This window comes from Puma concolor, chromosome B2, assembly GCF_028749965.1.
Source record: "Puma concolor isolate L17-30 chromosome B2, mPumCon1.1.hap2, whole genome shotgun sequence".
NCBI classification, from domain to species: domain Eukaryota; kingdom Metazoa; phylum Chordata; class Mammalia; order Carnivora; family Felidae; genus Puma; species Puma concolor.
In genome coordinates this window covers 118176401-118199793 of record NC_141671.1, presented here as the reverse complement: position 1 = coordinate 118199793, position 23393 = coordinate 118176401, and the positions used below count along the sequence as shown (strand labels likewise).

General features: G+C 36.6%; 1 pseudogene; it reads left to right on the top strand.

Annotated features, from left to right (window-relative positions):
* The first annotated feature begins 189 nt into the window (after positions 1 to 189).
* On the top strand, positions 190 to 21900 carry LOC112862644 (nucleoside diphosphate kinase B pseudogene; annotated as a pseudogene).
* The last annotated feature ends 1493 nt before the right edge of the window (positions 21901 to 23393 follow it).

Sequence of the window (23393 nt, the reverse complement as noted above, 5' to 3'; positions counted from 1 at the left end):
ATTGATATGAAAGCGCTTTGTGATCTGTAAAATCTCTACACATGGGAGGCATTATTGGGAGGAAATCTGCACAGCTGGGAACTTGGCCGAAGCTGAGTCAATGTACCTCCAGAGAAAGGCCTGGCAAAGCTGTGTGTGGGCGCCGTGTATCCAGGTGACCCAACGCTCGATGGACACAGGACCCTCCCGATGGCCCTGGCCCGGGTGGCTGCGAAGTTACCATGGGGTGAAGTTGGTCCTGGGCCTCAGCAGGTCAGGCCAGAGGACTTATTGCTTAATAGACAACTGTCAGGGCAACAGGGGTGGGACAAAAAGAAACTCCCTTGCTCCACTGCAACGCTTATGACCAATATAAAGGCTAAAAGTAAGGTTTTCAGTTCAGTCACTGGACATTTATTTAAATTGAATAAAGGCCTTAGGGACCATTTCCTTTCAGGCTCCAAATTTCATCTCTTCCAGTCCCTATTGCTTTTCTTTAACCCAGAATTTCTGCAAGTTTTTCTGCCACCCCCAGATTCAAATGACAGCTCCTTCCTGGTCTCCTGTCTGTCTGTGTTTCATGGTCTGAGGTTCTCACAGTTTGAGAGCTCCTCATTGGGTCTTTATGGGACTCACACGATGTCTCCCCGCTTACTCAGTGGCTGGGAGTACTGCTGACATTAGTGTGCTCTGAGGTCACAGTGCCACTTGTCCCATCCCATGTGGGACAGTCCTGCTAACCAGGGACTTCTGGAAGGGCCACTGGGCATTCATGCAGGTGAAAACCCTTGGTTTATGTTTGATGCCTAATTTAAGAGTATGCTGCACATAAAATGTTTTGCACAGTTTTTGTCTTCCAGGATGCATCTACTACACGAAGTGAGGAACTCATGTACTTTGTGTTTGCGAATGTCACCAAGATGTGTTTACCATCTCAGAAAATCCCATCACTGATATGGTAGTGTCCCCAGGACAATACCAATACGTATCTGTCACATTGATGGTGACTCTGGGAATAGGTTCAGGCTTCTATTTTGCCTTCATTTTGCCTACTAAATCTAGGCAAACTACTAAATGTAGTTTTACCCAAGCATTTACATAATGAAATGTACATTTTTTTACATAGATTACTTTTTTCCTTTTTTCTTTTATACTTAAGCCATTATATTGATTTTTTAAATACTATGTTGAAGTTAAGTGATATTATTTATGGATTTCCTTTCAATCAAATAAAGGAGGTGTTGTTCCTACCAGGATTGATTGAGAACATCTGGCCAAATGGTGCCCAAGTAAATGGATAACTCTCAATATTTTCCATCTTCTTTCTGTTAATATTAGTACTAAAAAACTCTATACAGGGGCGCCTGGGTGGCGCAGTCGGTTGAGCGTCCGACTTCAGCCAGGTCACGATCTCGCGGTCCGTGAGTTCGAGCCCCGCGTCAGGCTCTGGGCTGATGGCTCAGAGCCTGGAGCCTGTTTCCGATTCTGTATCTCCCTCTCTCTCTGCCCCTCCCCCGTTCATGCTCTGTCTCTCTCTGTCCCAAAAATAAATAAATGTTGAAAAAAAAATTAAAAAAAAAAAAAAAAAAACTCTATACAGTTTTTTTTTTTTTCTTTATTGTGGAATTGCAAAATAGAGTCTGGCCCAAGCCTTGAGAATAAGACTATGATCTCTGCTGTCAACTACTTGTGTGATTCAACACAGGGGAAAAATACAAAATTATTTAACCAAAATTAAGATAGAGAACCAGGGTTATCAGAGCAATTTTTTTTAGAAATAAACCTAATTGAGGGGCGCCTGGGTGGCTCAGTCGGTTGAGCGACCGACTTTGACTCAGGTCATGATCTCACGAACGTGAGTTCGAGCCCCAAGTCGGGCTCTGTGCTGACAGCCCAGACCCTGGAGCCTGCTTCGGATTCTGTGACTCCCTCTCTCTCTGCCCCTCCCCCACTCATGATCTGTCTCTGTCTCAGAAATAAATAAACATTAAAAAAATTAAAAAAAAAAGAAACCTAATTGAGTACAATTTACACAAAATAAATGCACCCATGCTATATGTTTAAAAAATTTAAACTCTCATTTGACAATTACCCCAATTAACATATAGTCCATCACTGCCCCAGTTTCCTTCCTCTCACAGTAATTTCTCTAACCTCCACACCTAGAACAGATAGTCTGATTTCTGCCACTGAAATCAGTGGCAGTGAAATCAGATCAGTCTGATCTGATTTCTGCCACTATAGATTATTTTAGCTAATCACAAATTTCATAGAAATGGCATAATATATAATTCTTTTCTTCACTTAGCACAATATTTTGGAGGTATAGCGATGTTGTTATTTATGTCAGTAATACATTCCTTTTCATTGCTGAATACTATTACATGGATATATCACAATTTGTTTATACATTCACCGGAAGTACATTTGGATTGTTCCAGTTTTTAGCTATTAAAAATAAAGCTGCTATGAATATTTGCATACATTTAGAAGGACATATATTTATATTTCTTAATTCCAAAGAGAGATATTATTGGGCTTCCTTGTGGGTATGAAACGGTGTACAATACGGTTATATCATTTTCAACTCCCCCAATTATGTATGAGAGTTCCAGATGCTCTGCATGGGTACCAACACCTAATGGCATTTAATTTTACCTTCTCTAGAGGTTGCATAGTGGTATCTTAATGACATCATCATTTGTATTTCTCTGATGATGCTGAAAATGTTTTGATGGGCTTATTTGGCATTTATATTACTTTTTTTGTGAAATGTCTGATCAGATCTTTTGTTCATTTATCCTAATTATTTTATTTTTCACATTATTGTTAAGTTGTAAGATTTAAATATATATTCCGGAGAAAAGTCCTGTGTCTAATACACTTAATACAGTGCCTACTATTCTCAGTCCATAGCTTGACTTTTCAATTTCTTGACTCATGTTGGAGGAGGTCATCAAGAGGACATGACTGCTAGTTGACCTGTGAGCTGGACCCACGCAACCAGAGGCTCCTCACCTCCTCCCCTGTCCTTGCAATGTGCATTCTGCCTGCCTTCCCAGCACTAAAGCTGCCTGAAGGACACAGCCTAGAGAGAGTAATCTGTTGTTGAGAACATCTGGACAGTATACATGCCTGAGTCTAGTGAAGCCTCTATACAAATTTAAGATTCTGACAGGTGGATGTGGAGATCTACTTAAGGCTGCCCAAGACAAGCTTCATATGTGAGTTCCCTTGCTCATTAAACTGACTGCCTTCTGATGGTGGATTACTCTGCCTTTCTTCTGTCACTCCTTGCCCTCTTCGTATGGGTGCCGGTTTGCAAACCAACAACCGCTTTCAAAGAAAAGAATTGTTTAATTGTGATTAAGTCCAATTGATTAAGATTTTCCATTTATGCTTAATACTTTTTGCGCCCCTTTTCAGAAATCTTAGCTTACTTCAAAATCGTGAACATGACCTTCTCTATTTTTTCCTTGAGATTTTGTAATCTTAGCTACTACATTTGGATATATGATTTATTTCAATAAATTTTGATGTTTGCTATGAAGTAATACACTTAAGGTAAGAACTTTCTTTTTCCTGAGCAGATATCCATTCATTTTAGCACCATTTGTTCAGAAAGAAATAATTTCTGCATCTGATTACCTTGTCACTTTTTTCAGAAGTTGATCATATGTAGGTCTATTTTTAGATTCTCTAAATATATATATATATATATATATATATATATATATATATATATATGCCAATATATATATTGTCATATATATATCTATATATAGATATATATAGATATATATATGCCAATATCACAGTTTTATTACTGTAGCTTTTTTTTTTTTTCAACATTTATTTATTTTTGGGACAGAGAGAGACAGAGCATGAACGGGGGAGGGGCAGAGAGAGAGGGAGACACAGAATCGGAAACAGGCTCCAGGCTCTGAGCCATCAGCCCAGAGCCCGACGCGGGGCTCGAACTCACGGACCGCGAGATCGTGACCTGGCTGAAGTCGGACGCTTAACCGACTGCGCCACCCAGGGGCCCCTACTGTAGCTTTATAGGAGCCTTAAAGTTAGGAAGTTAGGTAGGTAAAGTTAGGTAGTGTAAATCTGACAATTTTGTTGTGCAAAATGAAACTCTTGACTATTCTAGGTCCTTTGCATTTCCATATACTTTGTAAGTAGCTCCTGAATTTCTACCCCCTAAAAAATAATGTCATAGGGAGGTTTGGTTGAAATATATAAATTTTGGAGGAACTGATATTTTAGCAATATTGAGCCTTCCAATCCATTAATATAGCATGTCTTCACTTACTTACATCTTTGATATTGTAAGCAGTGCTCTGTAGATTTCAATATATGTCTTCAACATACTTCCTAAAATGTATCTCTCATTGTTTTGTGTTTTGCTATTATAAACAGTATTTTTAAATTTAATTTTTCATGCTAATAGTAATACTATTAATTTTGGTTGTATACACTGGATTCTGCAAAGTTGTTAAAATCACTTCAAGTAGCCCATAGGTAGGTTCCTTAGTATATTCTATGTATAGGATCATGTTATCCTCAAATACAGTGTTACTTCTTCCTTTTTAGTCTATGTGCCTTTTACATTTTTTCTTGCCATATTGCACTGGCTATGACTTTAATATAAAATTGAATAGCAGTGGTAACAGTAGACATTTTGGCCTAGTTTCCAATCAGAGGGAAAAGCAGTCATTCATTGACCATTAACATGATGCCTACAGGTTTCAAACATGCTTATTATGAAGTTTCAGGAAGCTCCCTTCTTTTGTTAAGAGTTTTTGTAACAAAAGCATATTAAATTTGGGCAATGCTTTTTGTGTATCTATTTAGATAAACATAATTTATTTCTTTATTTGGCTAATATGGTGAATTATAGTGACTGATATTCAAATGTTAAGCAAATTCACAGTCCTGGCATAAACCCCAATTTGTCACGATGTATCCCTTTATACATTTCTGGTTTATGTTTATTAATATTTAGTTAAGTATTTTTATGTCTGCTCATGAGGGATATTAGTCTATAGTAATTTTTTAATAATATTTAAATCTGGTTTCAAAAAGCTAGTCTTATATAATCAGTTGGAATATGGTTCTTCTGAAAGAATTTGTGTAGAATTTGTATAATTTCTTCCCTAAATATTTGACAGACTGGTGAAACCATCTGGGCCTATAGTTTTCTTTTTGGGAGAGTTTTTTTTTTTTTTTTTTTTTTTTTTTAGAATAAAATAGAATGATTCAGATTTTCTATCCTTTATCAGTATTATATAAGTATCTTATCAGTGTTATAAATTTTATTTGGTAATTTTTAACTTTTAAGGAATTTATCTAAGTTGTCAGATTTGTTGGCATAGTTATTCATAATATTTCTTTATTCTCCATTTAATGCCTGTAGGATTGACATTGATGACAACTTTTCCCTAATATTAGGTTTTTGTGTCTCCTCCATTTTTTATATCAGGATTTTTTACAGAGGCTTTTTAATTATATTCATTCTTTCAAAGAATCAGCTTTCGGTTTCATTGATTTTATTCTATTGTTTGTCTGTTTTCTGTTTTTATTGATTTATCCTTATATCTTTAAGTTTTCCTTCCTTCTACTCATTTTAGGTTTACTTCACTCTTTGTTTTAGCTTCTAATTGTGGAAGCTTAAATCATTGATTGTAGACATCTCTTCTTATATAATTTATGTAACTATTATAGCATCCCACAAATTTGGAATTTAAAAATATTAACTTAATTCAAATCTTTTGTCCATGACTTCTTATTTGACCTGTGTGTTATTTTGAAGTGTTTTGTTGCTATGGTCTCAATGGTTGTGTCTCCCCAAGATTCTTTGTTGAATGAAATCCTAATGCCCAAAGTGATGATATTAGAAGGTGGGGCCTTTAGGAGGAGATTAGGTTATGAGGATGGGGTCTTATGAATGGAATTAGTGCTTTTATAAAAGAGACTCTAGTGGGGCGCCTGGGTGGCTCAGTAGGTTGAGTGTCTGACTTCAGCTCAGGTCATGATCTCACAGTTCGTGGGCTCAAGCTCCGCGTCGGGCTCTGTGCTGACAGCTTGGAGCCTGGAGCCTGCTTTGGATTCTGTGTCTGCTTCTCTCTCTGTTCCTCTCCTGCTTATGCTCTCTCTCTCTCTCTCTCTCTCTCTCTCAAAAATAAATAAAGATTAAAAAAATTTTTTTTTTAAAAAGAGTCTCCAGAGAGACTTCCAGAGAGACTCTCCAGAGAGTCTCTGTTCTTTTATGTAAGGACACAGCAAAAGTAGGACCCCTGTGAACCAGGAAGTGGGTTCTCATCAGCTGCTAAATGTGCCAGGGCCTTGATCTTGCACTTGTCAGTCTCTAAAACTGTGAGATATAAATTTATGTTTTCTATAAGTCACCCATTCTATGGTATTTTGTTATCGCTGCCCAAATGGATTAAGATAGTTTTTAATATCCATTTTTTTAGATCTAAATACGTTTCTTATTGTTATTAATTTCTAATTTAATTCTCTTAGGGTCAGAGAATGTATTATTTCAATATTATTAAATGTACTGAGACTTGCTTTTTATTCTATCACATGATCTATCTTAGTGAAAGTTCCATATTCAATTGAAATAATGATATTCTGCTCTTCTTAGATAGAATACTTTATAAAAATTAAATGGAATTGGTTGACAGCAGCATTGTTCTTTATACTTATTCATTAGCTGTTTATTTGTTCTATCAATTACTAAGAGATAAATGTTGAAATCTTCAACTATAGTTTTTTATATTTGTTTCACGTTTCAGATCTTGCATTAGTTTTCTATTGCTTCATAACAAATTACCCCCACATTTAGAAGTTTAAATACTAAACATTTATTATCCTTTTATTACTTTGAATCAGGAATTCAGAACCATTTATTTGGATGGTTCTCTTCATTTGGGTGGGTCTCTTGTGAGGTTTCCAGCAGGACATTAGTCAAGGCTATCGTTAACTGCAGGCTGTAATAGGCTGGAAGATCCACTTCCAAAATGGTTACCAACAGGCTTCAAATCTTTGCCATATGTGTTTCACCATAGGGCTGTTTATAATTTGGCAGTTGGCTTACCCTAAAGTATGTTGTCTGAGGGAGAGAGAGAGAGAGATAAGGAGGTACGTACGTTACCATTTATGACCTAGTTGCAGAAGTCACACACCATCTCTTCTGACAAATTTTGTTCATTAGAAGCAGGTTAATAAGTGAAGATCTTACTCACAGGATGGACAATTAGTATCCACCTTTTGAAAATGAGATATCAAAAATGTGGGGGTATATTTTAAAAACCATCTCTTTTAGAGTTCATAGACCCAATTCCAATGTGAGCAGGGGATCCCTCACACACAACACCAAGCAAAAATTCAACTCAATTCTGACACTGTCTACATGAAGATAGCATGAGAATCCAGAAGTTAAGGGTTCAGTCCTACAAGACTTCCTCTCAAATCCCCACCACCCTTCAGATTCCAGGTGCAAACCTCAAGCTGTTACTTGTGCTTCTAAATGACTAGCTACAAATGAATTTCCAAGGACCTACTCTTCAAATTAACTTGCTAACACAGCTCACAGAACTCAGGGAAACATGCACATTTATCAGTTCATTAAAGGATATGATAAAGGATATGAATCCACAGCCAGATAAAGAGATAGGGCAAGTTCCCAAACAAAAGATCTTCCATCCTCATGGAACTTGGAGCATGGCTTGGTGGCAGGCTAGCATGTGACATGCGACATGCGTGGGTGTTCTGGTTCCCCAAGCATGGAAGTTCTTTGAAAAAGGACCCAAAAGCAGTCCTTTGGCTCTTTATAGAGGCTTCATTACATAGTCATGATTGGCTAAGACATTGGTTATTGACTAATTCAACCTCCAGCCAGAGGTTGCAGGTAGGGAGAATGGGACTGAAATTTCCAACCCATTTAATTACATGGTTCGTCCTCCTGGCAAACAGCCCCCACCTTTAGGTGGGCTCCAAAGGTCACCTTCATGAATAACAAGACACCTTTATTGGCCTTATCATAGGAAATGCAAAGGGTTTTAGGAGGTGTGAGCCAGGAACCATGGACAAGACCAACTATATATATATATAAGAAATATATATTTGGTCATTGAGATGACAAAATATATTTCTAATAAGTCACATACAATACCATAATTCTTTAAGATTTTTCTTCATGTAATATAAAATTCTGCTATTAGTATATATGCATTAGTATTGTTACGTCTTCTTAAAAATCTTATATTTTATCACTACTAAATGTTTATTTATCTCTATTAAAGTTTTTTTCTGCTAAAATCAGTTTCCTATTGTTCATATGTCCATTCCATAATGTCTGATAATTAAGATTTGTTTGACATATTTTCCACTCTTTACTTTTCAATCTGAGTATTTATGTATACAGGATATCTCTTATAGCCAACATGTAACTGAATCTTGCTTTTTCATCTAGACTGATAATTTTTGTCTTCTTTTTGGAGTGTTTAGAAATACATTGTCCAGTGCAGTAATTACTAGCCACATATAGCTTTTTAAATTTAAATAAATTAAAATAAAATAAAAAATTCAGGTCTTCAGTCATGATAGCCACAGTTCAAGTGTTCAAAAGCCACTTGTGGACAATATAGACTCTATGTAGACAAGGGACATTTCTCTTGTAACTAAAAGATCTATCATACAATTCTGGTTTAGCCACTTTACACTTAATATAATTATTGATATAAATGGGTCAAGTCTACTTCTTTTACATATTTTCTATTTGTTCCATTTGTTCTTTATTCTTATTCTTTTTCTTCTTTATTTTTGAATAATTACTGTTTAGTATTCTATTTTTATCTGCACTATTGTACATATACATTATATACAATATGTATACATATATATATTGTATACATATACATTGTTATAAATAACATATTATAATCAGAACATACAGGGGCGCCTGGGTGACTCAGTCAGTTAAATGTCTGACTTCAGCTCAGGTCAGGATCTCACATTCTTTGGGTTCAAGCCCTGCACTAGGCTCTGTGCTGACAGCTCAGAGTCTGGAGCCTGCTTTGGATTCTGTGTCTCCCTCTCTCTTTCTCTCTGCTCCTCTCCCATTCACTTTGTCTCTCTCTCTCTCTCTCTCTCCCCCTCAAAAATAAAATAAACATTAAAACAAATCACAGTATACATCATTATAAATGATATACACATACATGTATTGTACTTATATGAATATAATATGAGACTAACTTATTATCATACTTTCACATTGTATCACTTCGTATATTACATAAGAATGTTAAAATATGTTTTATTTTTCCTCTTCTGCCCTTTTACTGTTATTGTTTATATATTATTTTTCTTTATGTTATAATCCCCACAATAGTTCTTATTTTCTATAATAATAAATTATCTTTTGGTGAGAAATTATCCTAGCTTTTATTTGATTAAAAGTTTTTACTTAGCCTTTATTCTTAATATAGAAATCTAGCTTGCCAGGTTGTTTTGTTCTGTAGCATTCTAGTTGTTTATATATAGTAAGTTTAGTATGTATTAGTCCATCGTGGCTATCAGTACTAGTCTCAAAGTTGTAATTTCAAATAATAATAAAAAAAAACTAGACACATATATAATGATAATTCATCATAGTGACTTAAGAAATGTAATGAACTGGAACAATTTTGAGAATTATAGCCTGAGACTACTCTATTACTTTTCGTATTAATCATATGGCCTTTAAAATACCTCACGGTGTACTCACTTCAGCAGTACATATACTAAAAAAATCGCAGTGTTTAATTTTTTTTTTCAAATTATACTTTAAAAGCTCCTCACAAGCTGTACTTTAGAAAATATGACAAAATCAAAACCAGAAAAAAAAAATATATTGTGGCTAATCCAATTAATCTTTTTATTAAACTATAGATTATGTTGAATTATTTATTATTGACATTATAAATAATGGGTAAGTCTAGCACTATTTATGAACAAACTAGGGACAAATTTACCAAAATGCATTATCTAAGTAATCACAAAATACTGGATTGGCAATAAATGTGGGAGCATTTTATACTAGAAAGCAGTATTAAAGGTCAGAAAATTAAAGAGTTGATTAGCAAGGCAGAAAATTTCCTACCCCACCAAAGAAAGGGTATCTTGTGTATACAATTTAAAAAACTTACTTAAAAAGAAATGTGTTAGTGACAACAGCATAGATCTGTTAAGAACAAAGTATAATTCATGATAACATTATTAATACTTATTCTAAAAAGAGAAAGAAACTTAGAAATACTGCTTTACAGTTCACCTTAGAAAAAAATTAATTCAGATCACTAAAGTATATGGAAGTAAACTTCAGAATTTTGAAAAACTCTCAATCTATTATAGGAGCAAAATAATATAGATTAGCTATTAAAAATGAATTACATGGCGAATACATAATTTTAATGAGAATTATGTATGATTTTTAAGTGATTTCTATTTAAAAAGGACAAGAGGGGCGCCTGGGTGGCGCAGTCGGTTAAGCGTCCGACTTCAGCCAGGTCACGATCTCGCGGTCCGTGAGTTCGAGCCCCGCGTCAGGCTCTGGGCTGATGGCTCAGAGCCTGGAGCCTGTTTCCGATTCTGTGTCTCCCTCTCTCTCTGCCCCTCCCCCGTTCATGCTCTGTCTCTCTCTGTCCCAAAAAATAAATAAACGTTGAAAAAAAAATTTTTTTTAAAAAAAGGACAAGATATGAAAATGTAAATTCCTGGATAATTGCCACACACAAACATGTGATCTGTGGAAAAGAGAATGGAATAAGAGAAACCAACCCCACGGGCTACTCAAAAAATACAACTCTACTATGTGGAATGTCTATAGCTCTACCTAGGAAAGGATATTGTTCAGTTGTTAAGATTTTAAGATGTAGAAAAATTATAACAATTGAAATTTTAAAAATAGAAAAACATTGAAATGGAAAAAAAATTTTAATATATAGGAACAAATTAAGTCAAAAACATCTATGAAGAAAGGATTCCTATAATCCATATAAATTTATGTTTTTTTAATTAAAACTCTACAGGGAATCAGATTTTTCAAATGCAGAATTTTAGACCAAATATGAATTTTAAAATTTTGACCTAATATTAGACATTCGATTCTACTCAAAACCTCATTTAAAATAGATTAAAAGTAGTTCAACCACTCTTTAGAGGCTGAGAAAATTGATATCTATCTGTACTTAAGAAGACACTGAGGGGCGCCTGGGTGGCTCAGTCGGTTAAGGGTCTGAGTTCAGCTCAGGTCATGATCTCGTGACCCATGAGTTCGAGCCCCGCATTGCGCTCTGTGCTGACAGCTCAGACCCTGGAGCCTGCTTCAGATTCTGTGTCTCCCCTGTCTCTCTGCCCCGCCCCCATTTGTGCTCTGTCTCTCTCTCAAAAATAAACATTAAAAAAAAGTTTTAAAAAAAAGACAATAAAGAGTTCCTGAAGAGATGTTAAAAAAAAAAAAAAGACACTGAAAGGTTTTTTTTTTTTTATTATTTATTTATTTTAATATTTATTTTGGAGAGAGACAGAGCACAAGCAGGGGAGGGGCAGAGAGAGAGGGAGGCACAGAATCTGAAACAGGCTCCAGGCCCTGAGCTGTCAGCACAGGGCTCAAAGTAGGGCTTTAACTCAGGGACCACGAGATCATGACCTGAGCTGAAGTAGGTCTCTAAACAGACTGAGCCACCCACAGGCACCCCGACACTGAAAGTTCTTAAGCTGGGAAGTAACATGATCAGATCTCTGTTTTTAATAAACAGTTCTATCAGCATGGATGGTTGATTGCTGTAAGTATGATGAATATGGAAAGTAGAAGCAAACGAACCTTATAACCAGTGTCATTCATTCATTCATTCATTCATTTATTCATTCTTACAATAAATCATGATAATATGCTGTAAGCTGGAAACTAGACACTCTGGCTACTACAGAAAACACGAAGATAAGGTCCAGCTCTCATAGCACTTACATTCCAGTGGGGAAACAAATAATAAATTAGTAAAAAATTTGAAGTGAGTCATTACAAATTGTTATAGCACTTATGAAGAAAATAAACAAGGTGATAGAACAGTAACTACAAGGTGAGGTTTTCTTTAAATAGATGTCAGCAAACCCTCTCTGAGAAGGTGACACTTAAGCTGAGATGTGACAGAACACAGGACTCCAATGAATGCAGTGTCAGTAGGGAGGAGAGAAAATGTTTTGGAGATGTTTGAGAGAGTGAATTAGCAAAACTTGCTAACCAACCGGATATGGGGATTTAAGGATTATTCTAGAGTTTCAGGTTGGAGCAACTGGCTGTCTGGCAGTATTCATAACTGAGAAAAGAGATACAGGAAGACCGCCAGGTGTGAGTTAGATATGCTGAGGTAATTGCCCTTGGAAATATCCAGTTGGTTATTTTTAGTTCTTCTGAAGGCACGTCAGCTATCTCATGTAGAGACCACACGGTCAAGGGAATAGATTTCTCCATGCAGTTGAGGAATGGGTGTGGAGGGAATAATAAGACATAAATAGCCTAGAAGCAAGTGTAAGCATACAAAATAATGTACTACATGCTCGTTTGCACCATAAATTAATGAGAAGACAAAAGGAGTATTCAGCTATAAGGCCTAGACAGTGGGCTGAGCATTTGGAAAAAAAATAACATTTAGTTAGATCTTCACTAAATGCCATACATAAAATCCCAAATGAATTTAAGGATTAAATGTAAACAAAAAATTGACAATTTTAAAAGGTGGCAAATGATACAGTAAGGAAGATATATATGAATGTACTGTGGAAATAAACATGGTTGTGTTATATACCAAAAACAATCAGCCAGAAAATGAGAATCTATTCAAACTCATTGTGAAAAATTCTATCTAGAAATCAATGTAAGAAGAAATGCATACAACTCATATGTGAAACAACATTTCCAAAACTCAGAATAACCTACAAAGGAGACAAAAGGGTTTTAGCTTGGTCTCTTGGCAGATGAGAATTCCACCAGCGAACCACCCAGGCACGTAGCATGCCCTTGGAGAAGAATATTCAACATTATAAAGAATCATTCCAAATTAATTTATAAATGTAATGCCATTCTGTAAGGAATATTTATCTTTTTTTCCCTCACTCTCTTTTTTAACTTGTGTTTGGGGATGCCAGCCATTATTTTATGCTTGGTAGGAGGAGCCTTGTTGCCCAATACAGAAGACAAAAACCTTTCTGAAAACTGATGTGGGCAAGACTGTTAAGCATTGCCACCCAGGTGCTCCCACCATATCAGGCCTTCCAACCTGCAGGTAATGATAGAAAGAAGCAAAGACAAGTTCAAATGCATTGTGGTGGCAATGGGGGCATCACATTTGGTCAATAGCATTAATGCCAGCCCTCACTCTTTCAGTTCACTCAACTGATACTGATTGAGGGCCTTCCTATATGTTAGACATTGTTTTAAGTGCTGGAGATACTGTTGTCAACAAAACAGACTAAGGTGTTTGTTTTTCTATAGCCTTAAGACTGTTATTCTGGGGAAGGAGAGCAGATAAAAATATTAACCATGATGATTATGTATATCACCCATTAAGTAGTAATAAATACAGCAAAGCAGGGAGATGGGCTAGGGCTGTGAATGAGCACCTGGGGTGGGCCTCAGTGAAAATGTGACATGTGAAGAGATACATGTCTTAGTCTTATGTCTCTAGAAAACAGACTGTAAAGGAAACATGTTTTTGCTGGCATTTTATTGGGAAATACAATCCCAGGGAAGAAGGAACACTGGGAAAATGGAGTAAAACAGAAGATGAGATAGGACAAACTAAGACAGAGCATTATTGAGCTGGACACAGCTTTATGGCACAATGAGTGCTCAGTTATATGAGGCATGTTCAGAGACATCACATAAAACTACCCTGCATCAATATGAGGGAGAAGGGAGAAGAATTTGTCCACTCTCTCCCATCCCCGTCATGTCAAACTTCATCATTTAGGAACCAGCCCCTCACACTTCTTTGTTGCACATGTGTGAATGCCGAGTAAAATTGAGAACTACTGCCAATGTCTTGAAGGTCAACTACAATAGGGAATCTCAAAACAGGAGGCAAGAGGAAGGTTATACCTGTACATTAAAGAGAGATGAGGAGGGGTGTTTGGGTGGCTCAGTCCATTGAGCGTCCAACTTCAGCTCTGCTCACGATCTCATCATTCGTGAGTCCGAACCAGGTCAGGCTCTGTGCTGACAGTTCAGAGCCTGGAGCCTGCTTTGGATTCTGTGTCTCCCTTTCTCTGCCCCTCCCCCACTCATGCTCTGTCTCTCTCTCTCTCTCTCTTTCTCTCAAAAATAAATAAACATTAAAAAAAAAAAAGAGGGATGAGAAGTAGCAGGCACAGTGGGAACATCAATCTAAAGCAAAGCAGCTGCCACAGCAACAACTGGCTCCGTGACTACAGGCAGAGCAAGCCACTACTATAGGTAGAAAGCAGGTCGTGTGTGTGATCTGAACGTGGTGGATAAATGGAAGCCAATGCCAACTCTTGAAGATGGTAAGGGACTGAAGAAGAAGTGGGCAAACTGATAGGAGACAGGTGGGTAATGATAGGTCATTTTAAGACATTGGTTTCACTTTGAGTTAAAGGGGCAGCTATTGCTATATTACATTTTTAAAAGATGACTCTGGTTGCTGTGCTGAAAACAGACTGTCAAGGGGCACCCTGGTGGCTCAGCTGGTTAAGCGCTGACTTGATTGCAGCTCAGGCCATGATCTGGGCTCGGCACTGATGGCATGGAGCCTGCTTGGGATTCTCTCTCTCCCTTTCTCTCTGCCCCTCCCAGGCTCATGCTCTCTTTCTCTCTCTCTCTCTCAAAAATACATAAACAGACTTAAAAGAAAACAAATGGTCAAGAGAACATGTAGGTACAAGGTGATCACTTAGCAGGCCACTGCAGAAATCCAGAATTTGTGGTGGTGGCTTGAACCAGAGGAGTAGCAGAGGAGAAAAGAACTAAAAGATTCTGTACATATTTTAAAGATGGAGCCTACAGGGGGGAGCCTGAGTGGCTCAGTTGGTTGAGCGTCCGACTTCAACTCAGATCATGAACTCAGGGATTGTGAGTTCGAGCCCCACGTCAGGCTCTGTGCTGACAGCTCAGAGCCTGGAGCCTGCTTTGGATCCTGTGTCTCTTTCTCTCTCTGTTGCTTTCTCTCTCTCTCTCTCTCAAAAATAAATAAAGATTAAAAAAAAATTTTTAAAAGATGGAGCCCACAGGGTTTCCTCACTTTACACTTTAACAAAATTAAATTTCCAGTGGATTAAGAAGCTGTTAAAACTGTTCAAAATAAAGTCACAAACACATTGGAAGGAACCATAGTTAGAGGTAGGGAAGCATTCTTAACATCCCCAAATTCAAAAGCCATAAGCAATGTCAACATTAAATGAATAAAATGATCAGATAAGCAACAGAAAAGTAGAAAACACATGTTCACGTATATGAGAAAAAAGTTTAGTACCTAAAATCTATAAAATATTTAGAAGTCAAGAAGAGAAAGGTGAACAATGCAACAGAAAAAAAGGGCAAAGGATATGTAGAGAATATTGGCAAAACAGGAAATGCAAATAAGGATACACTTATAAAAAGGCATATAACTTTGTCGGCTTGTATGGAAGCAACAATTACATTCCAGTTTTCCTCCATCAGGTTGGCAAAAAAGAAGTTGAAACATTCAAGAATTGAACAAAGCATGATATAGGGAGCTCATACACTGTCCGTGAAAGCATGTCATTGACCAATATGTTGAGAAGCATAAATTGATAATATATATTAAAGTATAAAATAGCTATCATCTCACCCCAGAAAATCCACTTGATACTTATTTTAGGCAAATAGTCTCATTTCACTAACAAAAGTGACCAACAAAAGACTAGATAAACCCATGTAGTATATACACCAGTAAAAGGATAAAATATATCCATATGTCCTGACAGAAATATATCTAATATATAACTTAACAAAAAAAGGAAGTTGACTGAGAAATATAAAAGATGACATTTGTATGATAAAAGGGTGTGATGATACTCTAGAAGTTTTCTATGTCCCCACAGCTATGAGGGTCTAGTTACCTAATATAGTCATTATTAGATAACTCTGACATTAAAATAGTCTATTTTATTTTATTTTTTAAATTAATTTGATTTATTTATTTTGAGAGAGACAGAGACAGCATGAGTGGAGGAGGGAGAGAGAGAAAAGAGGGAGACAGAGAATCCCAAGCAGTCTCTGTACTGTCAGCATGGAACCGGATACAGGGCTTTAATACACACACTGTGAGATCATGACCGGAACCAAACTAAGAGTTGCCACTGACTGAGCCAGCCAGGTGCCCTAAAATAGTCTATTTTAATAGCTCAATTTTAAAATAAGTTCCAGACCCTCTTGCACTGTTGGTGGGAATGCAAACTGGTACAGCCACTCTGGAAAAGTGTGGAGGTTCCTCAAAAAATTAAAGATAGAACTACCCTATGACCAAGCAATAGCACTACTAGGAATTTACCCAAGGGATACAGAAGTGCTAATGCATAGGAGCACATGTACTCCAATGTTTATAGCAACACTTTCAACAATAGCCAAATTATGGAAAGAGCCCTAAATGTCCATCAACTGATGAAAGGATAAAATGTGGTTTATATATACAATGGAATACTACTTGGCAATGAGAAAGAATGAAATCATGCCATTCGCAGCAATGTGGATGGAACTGAAAGGTATTATTCTGAGTGAAATAAATCAGTCAGAGGAGGACAGATATAATATGTTTTCACTCCTATGTGGATCTTGAGAAACTTAATGAAGACCATGGGGGAAGGCAAGGGGAAAAAATAGTTACAAACAGAGAGGAAAGGAGGCAAACCACAAGAGACTCTTAAATACAGAGAACAAACTGGGGGTGGATGGGGGTTTGGGGGACAGGCAAAATGGATGATGGGCATTGAGGGGGGCACTTGTTGGGATGAGCACTGGGTGCTGTATGTAAGCCAATTTGACAATAAATTATGTTTTAAAAAATTATTTAATTTAATTTAATAATTTAGTTTAATTTAAAATTTAAACAAACAAAATAAAATTAGTTCCTGGACTTAAGTGAAATATCTATCCTTGCATATCAAACAAAATTATTTGTCAGTCAGTGTGTTACTGATTATTAGCTACTAGTTGAAATAAGAGAATAAAAATGCAATATAAATCAATTGCAATATATAAATGAAAATCATGCAAAATTTGTAACACTGTATGAGGTCCATTAAAGTGATTTGGGCAACTGTACAAGTCACAGACCAGACTTTTCAAAATTAGCAATTTTTAATAAGAGAAGATGAAGAACCATAGTAACAAAATGAAGGCTTTAAACAAAACGGTTTTAAGATCAAAATGTTTAGCAAACAGAGATTGCATACATGAGCAAAAGTGTTCTGCTTTCAGACTCTGCTACAAAAATCAAATGTGAAATAACTGATTTCATATCATGTTTTTATATAATTTTGTCAGTAAAAACTTACAGGAAAACACTCTCAATTCATTCTTTAGTAGATCCAAAATAATAGCAGGTAAAATGATACTTCTTTTTTGGATAAAAATCAGAGAAATTTCCATTTTTTAAATTTTAGTCTTATTTTCAAGATAAAATGACAAGAAATGCCTTTCCCTTCTATCTAAATGACACTTGTCTGTTTTGTAAAGAATTTATACGACGTGACATTTAGTACAAATTATTCTAAATCCATAGACAAAGTGTTCAAATGTCTTGGTGCAGTTTTAAGATTTGATAACTTCAGATGTATAGATTCTACAAATCTACCCCCCAAAAACATTTGAAAGTTTATTTACTTACATTTACAGTATATGCATGTAATTTTGTGAATCATAAGTTTTTAATTTTATTCTAGTCTTTCTCATTAAAGATGGGAAACAATGACAAAAAAGAATTTAATACTTATTATTAAAATTCTCAAACAAAATAAATGTAAAGAATTCAAATAATTAAACTTTTAAATGATGTGTTTTATAAACTTGTAATACTTCTGATGTTACTAAAGCTTAAAACTACTTTCCTATATACAAAATCAATGTACAGAAATCAGTTGCATTTCTATACACCAATAATGTAGCAGCAGAAAGAGAAATCAAGAAATTAATCCCATTTACAGCTGTACCAAGACCCATAAAATACCTAGAAATAAATCTAACCCAAGATGTAAAAGATCTGTATGCTGAAACTATAGAAAACTTATGAAAGAAATTGAAGAAGTCACAAAGAAATGGAAAAACATCCTATGCTCATGGATTGGAAGAACAAATATTGTTAAAATGTCAATACTACCCAAAGCAATCTACACATTCAATGCAATCCCAATCAAAATTGCACCGGCATTCATCTCAAAGCTAAAACAAACAATCCTAATATTTGTATGGGAACACAAAGGACCCCAAATAGCCAAAGTAACGTTGAAAAAGAATACCAAAGCGGGAAGTATCACAGACTTTAGCCTCTTCCACAAAGTTGTAATCATCAAGACAGTATGGTATTGGCACAAAAACAGACATATAGACCAGTGGAATAGAAAAGAGAACCCAGAATTGGACCCACAAATGTATGGCCAACTAATCTTTGACAAAACAGGAAAGAGTATCCAATGGAAACAAGACAGTCTCTTTAGCAAATGGTTCTGGGAGAACTAGACAGCAGCATGAAGAAGAATGAAACTGGACCACTTTCTTACACAATACACAAAAATAAATTCACAATGGATGAAGGACCTAAATGTGAGACAGGAAACCATCAAACCCTAGAGAAGAAAACAGGCAACAACCTCTTTGACCTCAGCTGCAGCAATTTCTTGCTCGACATGTCTCCAAAGGCAAGGGAAATAAAAGCAAAAATGAACTATTGAGACCTCATCAAGATAAAAAGCTTCTGCACTGCAAAGGAAACAGTCAACAAAACTAAAAGGCAACCGATGGAATGGGAGAAGATATTTGCAAATGACATATCGGATAAAGGGTTAGTATCCAAAATCCATAAAGAACTTACCAAACTCAACATCAGAAAAACAAATAATCCACTAAAGAAATGGGTAGAAGACATGAATAGACACTTTTCCAAAGAAGACATCCAGATGGCCAACAGACACATGAAAAGATGCTCAACATCACTTATCATCAGGGAAATACAAATCAAAACCACATTTAGATACCACCTCATACCAGTCAGAGTGGCTAAAATTAACAACTCAGGAAACAACACATGCTGGTGAGGATGTGGAGAAACGGGAACTTTCTTGCACGGTTGGTGGGACTGCAAACTGGTGCAGTTGCTCTGGAAAACAGTGTAGAGGTTCCTTAAAAAAATTAAAAAGAAAACTACCCTATGACCCAGCAATAGCACTACTGGGAATTTATCCAAAGGATACAAGAGTGCTGATTCATAAGGGTACATGTACCCCAATGTTTATAGCAGCACTTACAATACCCAAATCATGGAAAGAGCCTAAATGTCATGGAAAGAGCCTAAATGTCAACTGATGAATGGATAAAGAAGATGTAGTTTATATATACAATGTAATACTACGTGGCAATGAGAAAGAATGAAATCCTGCCATTTGCAACAACATGGATGGAACTGGAGGGTATTATGGTAAGTGAAATAAGTCAGTTGGAGAAAGACAGATATCATATATTTTCACTCATATGTAGAACTTGAGAAACTTAACAGAAAACCATGGGGGAAGGGAAGGGGAAAAAATAGTTTCAAACAGAGAGGGAGGCAAACCACAAGAGACTCTTAAATACAGAGAACAAACTGAGGGTTGATGGGGGATGGGTGGAAATGGGTAATGGGCATTGAGGAGGGCACTTTTGGGATGAGCACTGGGTGTTGTATGTAAGTGATGAATCATGGGAATCTGCCCCCAAAACCAAGAGCACACTGTATACACTGTATGTTGGCCAACTTGACAATAAATTATATTAAAAAACAAAACAAAACTACTTACCTGTGTATGTGTGCGTAGGCATATATCCTAGACCTATAATAGATAAAATAAAAGACTTTTTTTAAAGATTTTATTTTTTAAGTAATGTCTATACCCAATGTGGGGCTCAAATTCACCACCCCTAGATCAAGAGTCTCATGCTCTACTAACTGAGTCAGCCAGGACCCTGAAAATAAGACTTCTAACAGGTGTTTAAAAAAAGAAAAAGCAAGTCCTCAGAACCTACTGAAATAGACATACAGACCATGTTTCTTGAAGAAAGAATCAAATAGTAAATATACCAATTCTTCTCAAAATTAATCAATGCCAGTTAAAATCCTAGAATTATTTATTTGTTTATAGTTTATTTATTTATTTTGAGAAAGAGAGACAGAGAGAGCAAGCAGGGGAGGGGCAGAAAGAAAGGGGGTCAGAGAGAATTATAAGCAGCCTCTATGCTGTCAGCATAGGTCCTGATACAGAGCTTGAACTCACGAACAGTGAGATCATGACCTGAGCTGAAACCAAGAGTCAGTGGTTTAACCAACTGAGCCACCCAGGTGCCTCAATCCTATAATTATTTATGAAATATTAAAAGCTGAGTCTTATTAAAGAAAAAATTTATTCTGACACGTGTTAAGGTTGGAAATTAAGACTTTATTCAAGATGAATTACTGCAGGGCACCTAGGTGGCTCAGTCGATTAAACGTTCAACTCTTGATTTCAGCTCAGATCATGATCTCACAGTTCGTGAGTTCAAGCCCTACATTGGGCTCCATGCTGACAGTGCAGAACCTGCTTGGGATTCTTTCTGCCCATCCCCTGCTCACACGGTCTCTCATTCTCTCTCTCAAGAATAAGTTAATTTAAAAAAAAAAAAATCTTTAACAGGGGAGATTACTGCATTGGTGGGTTTGCAGCAGCTAAGAGAGCTCAGTCTCAACTCTGAATACCATAAGAACAAGTGGATTTATAGGGACAAGGTAGTCAATGGATGGAAAATTACTAAGAGGAGATATCAAGAGAAGGCAGATTCTGGCTAAAAAGACTTAACAGGATTCTTTCTGAAGGCCAGGGTGATTAGATATTGAAGTTAGACAAGGGTGGCAGTGGAGAATTTGATCAGATATCCCAGGCGATCAGATACTAAGTATATGAGGTCTCTCTACACTGACTTAGCAGGATTCTTGCTAAAACCCAACTCTGCAGAGATGGTGAAAGATGCCCAAGGTCAAGGCCTAGTCCAAAAGGGGGCTCAGAAGAGCCTGACCAAATCTTGGTCAAGGAAAGTGTATTTGACACTCTAACATTCTTCCAGAAGGAAGAAAAAAAAATGGCTTACGAGAAGCCAAAACAAAATTTGATTTGAAACAAAAAAAGAAGATCCAGGACTGCATTCGGGCACAGCAGGACACCTCTCAGCCAGCCTCCACCAGCTTCTCATATCCTAGCTAACACCCAATGTACCTTCATCACAAGCAAGCCAGACGGGATGCACTAAGGCCTGATAAGAGAGATCATTAAGGTCTTCATGCAAAAGAGATTCCATATCATGAACATAATGTTCCTTTGGGTCTCTGAGGAACACCTGAAGCAGTACTATATTGATCCCATTCTTCCTGGAGCTGGTGAAGTACATGAACTAAAGCCTGGTTGTGGCCGTGGTGGTGGTGGGCCTGGGAATGGAGTTGGGTGACTAATGTTGCAGATTCTCAGTCAGGGAACTTCTGTATTTAAGTTGTCAGGGACATCATTCATGGTAGTGACTCAGTAAAAAGTCCTGAAGAAGAAATCAGCCTATGGTTTAAGCCTTAACAATTGATCAACTACATGTCTTGTTCTTATGACGGGATCCATAAATAAGAGGTAGACAAAGCAGCTGTCTCCTTGGGCACAATATGATGTGCCACTGGATACAGCTCTTCATTACACTAACTTGAAGGCAACAGGATCGATGATCCTTTTCTGAACCATATTTACTTTAAAAACTTTTAGAAGCTGGGGGCTCCTAGCTGGCTCAGTTGGTGGGGCATGCAAGTCTCGATATCAGGGTTGTGAGTTCAAGTCACATGTTGGGTATAGAGATTACTTAAGAAAATGAAATATTAGGGGCGCCTGGGTGGCTCAGTTAAGTGTACGACTTTGGCTCAGGTCACGATCTCACGTTTCGTGGGTTCAAGCCCCATGTCGACAGCTCAGAGCCTGGAACCAGCTTCAGAGTCTGTGTCTCCCACTGTCTCGGCCCCTCCCTCACTCACACTCTGTCTCTCTCTCTCAAAAATAAATCAATAAATGTTTAAAAAATTTATAAAAAATAATAAAATCTTAATAAAAAAACTTTTGGAAACTGGAGAAAAGAAGAAGAAAGAGAAGGGAAAGGTGAAGGGAGAGGAAAAGAAGATGAAGAAGAAGAACAACCACCACCACCACCACCACCAGCAGCAAAGATATTAACACTTCAGCAATGGGGAAATAAATCAATTGAATAGTGTATATTTAGATTTATAAATATTCATGAATTAGTGGAGAAAGAATGGTACTGTGACCATTGACTATCAATTAAGAAAAAAAACGAAATTAGGTTAGTACTGCATACCTTACATAAAAATAAGTACCATATGGATTCAAATTTTAGTAAAGCACTTGAAAAAAGCACTTGAACAAAAGCACTTGAAAAGTATAAATAAAAAATATGAGAGAATATGTTAAGAGTACAGAGGTTTGAAAGTTCTTCCTGAACAAGTCAGAAGGCTTAGAACCACAAGAGAAAAATTAGCAAAGTTGATCACGGAAAATTGTTAAACTTTCGTATGAAAGAAACCACTTGTAAAGTTGAATTATCTGCAAAAGACTGTGAGAAATTTTTTTTCAAAATGTTTAATGGGTACATGGTTTATATATATTGTTTTCAAAAAGTTTCTGTGAACCACTAACAAGAAAGCAAACAACCCCGTATAAAACTAGGCGAAGAAGATGCACAAATAATTCACAAAAATAAAAATTCAAACCTTAAAAATGATGTAAAAATTGTTCAACTAGTTATCTCAGAAATCTAAATGAAAGCAGTAATGAAATCTGCTTCAATTCTGATGGGTAAAAAAGGTGATCAAAAAATTTTAAAGTAGGGGCTCCTGGGTGGCTCAGTCGGTTGAGCGCCTGACTTCAGTGCAGGTCATGATCGCATTAACGTGAATTGGAGCCCGGCATCAGGCTCTGTGCTGACAGCTCGGAGCCTGGAACTTGCTTCGGATTCTGTGTCTCCCTCTCTTTCTGCCCCTCCCCCACTCATGCTCTGTCTCTGTCTCTCTCTCTCTCTGTCAAAAATAAAAAAAAAAAATAAAAATAAATTTTTAATA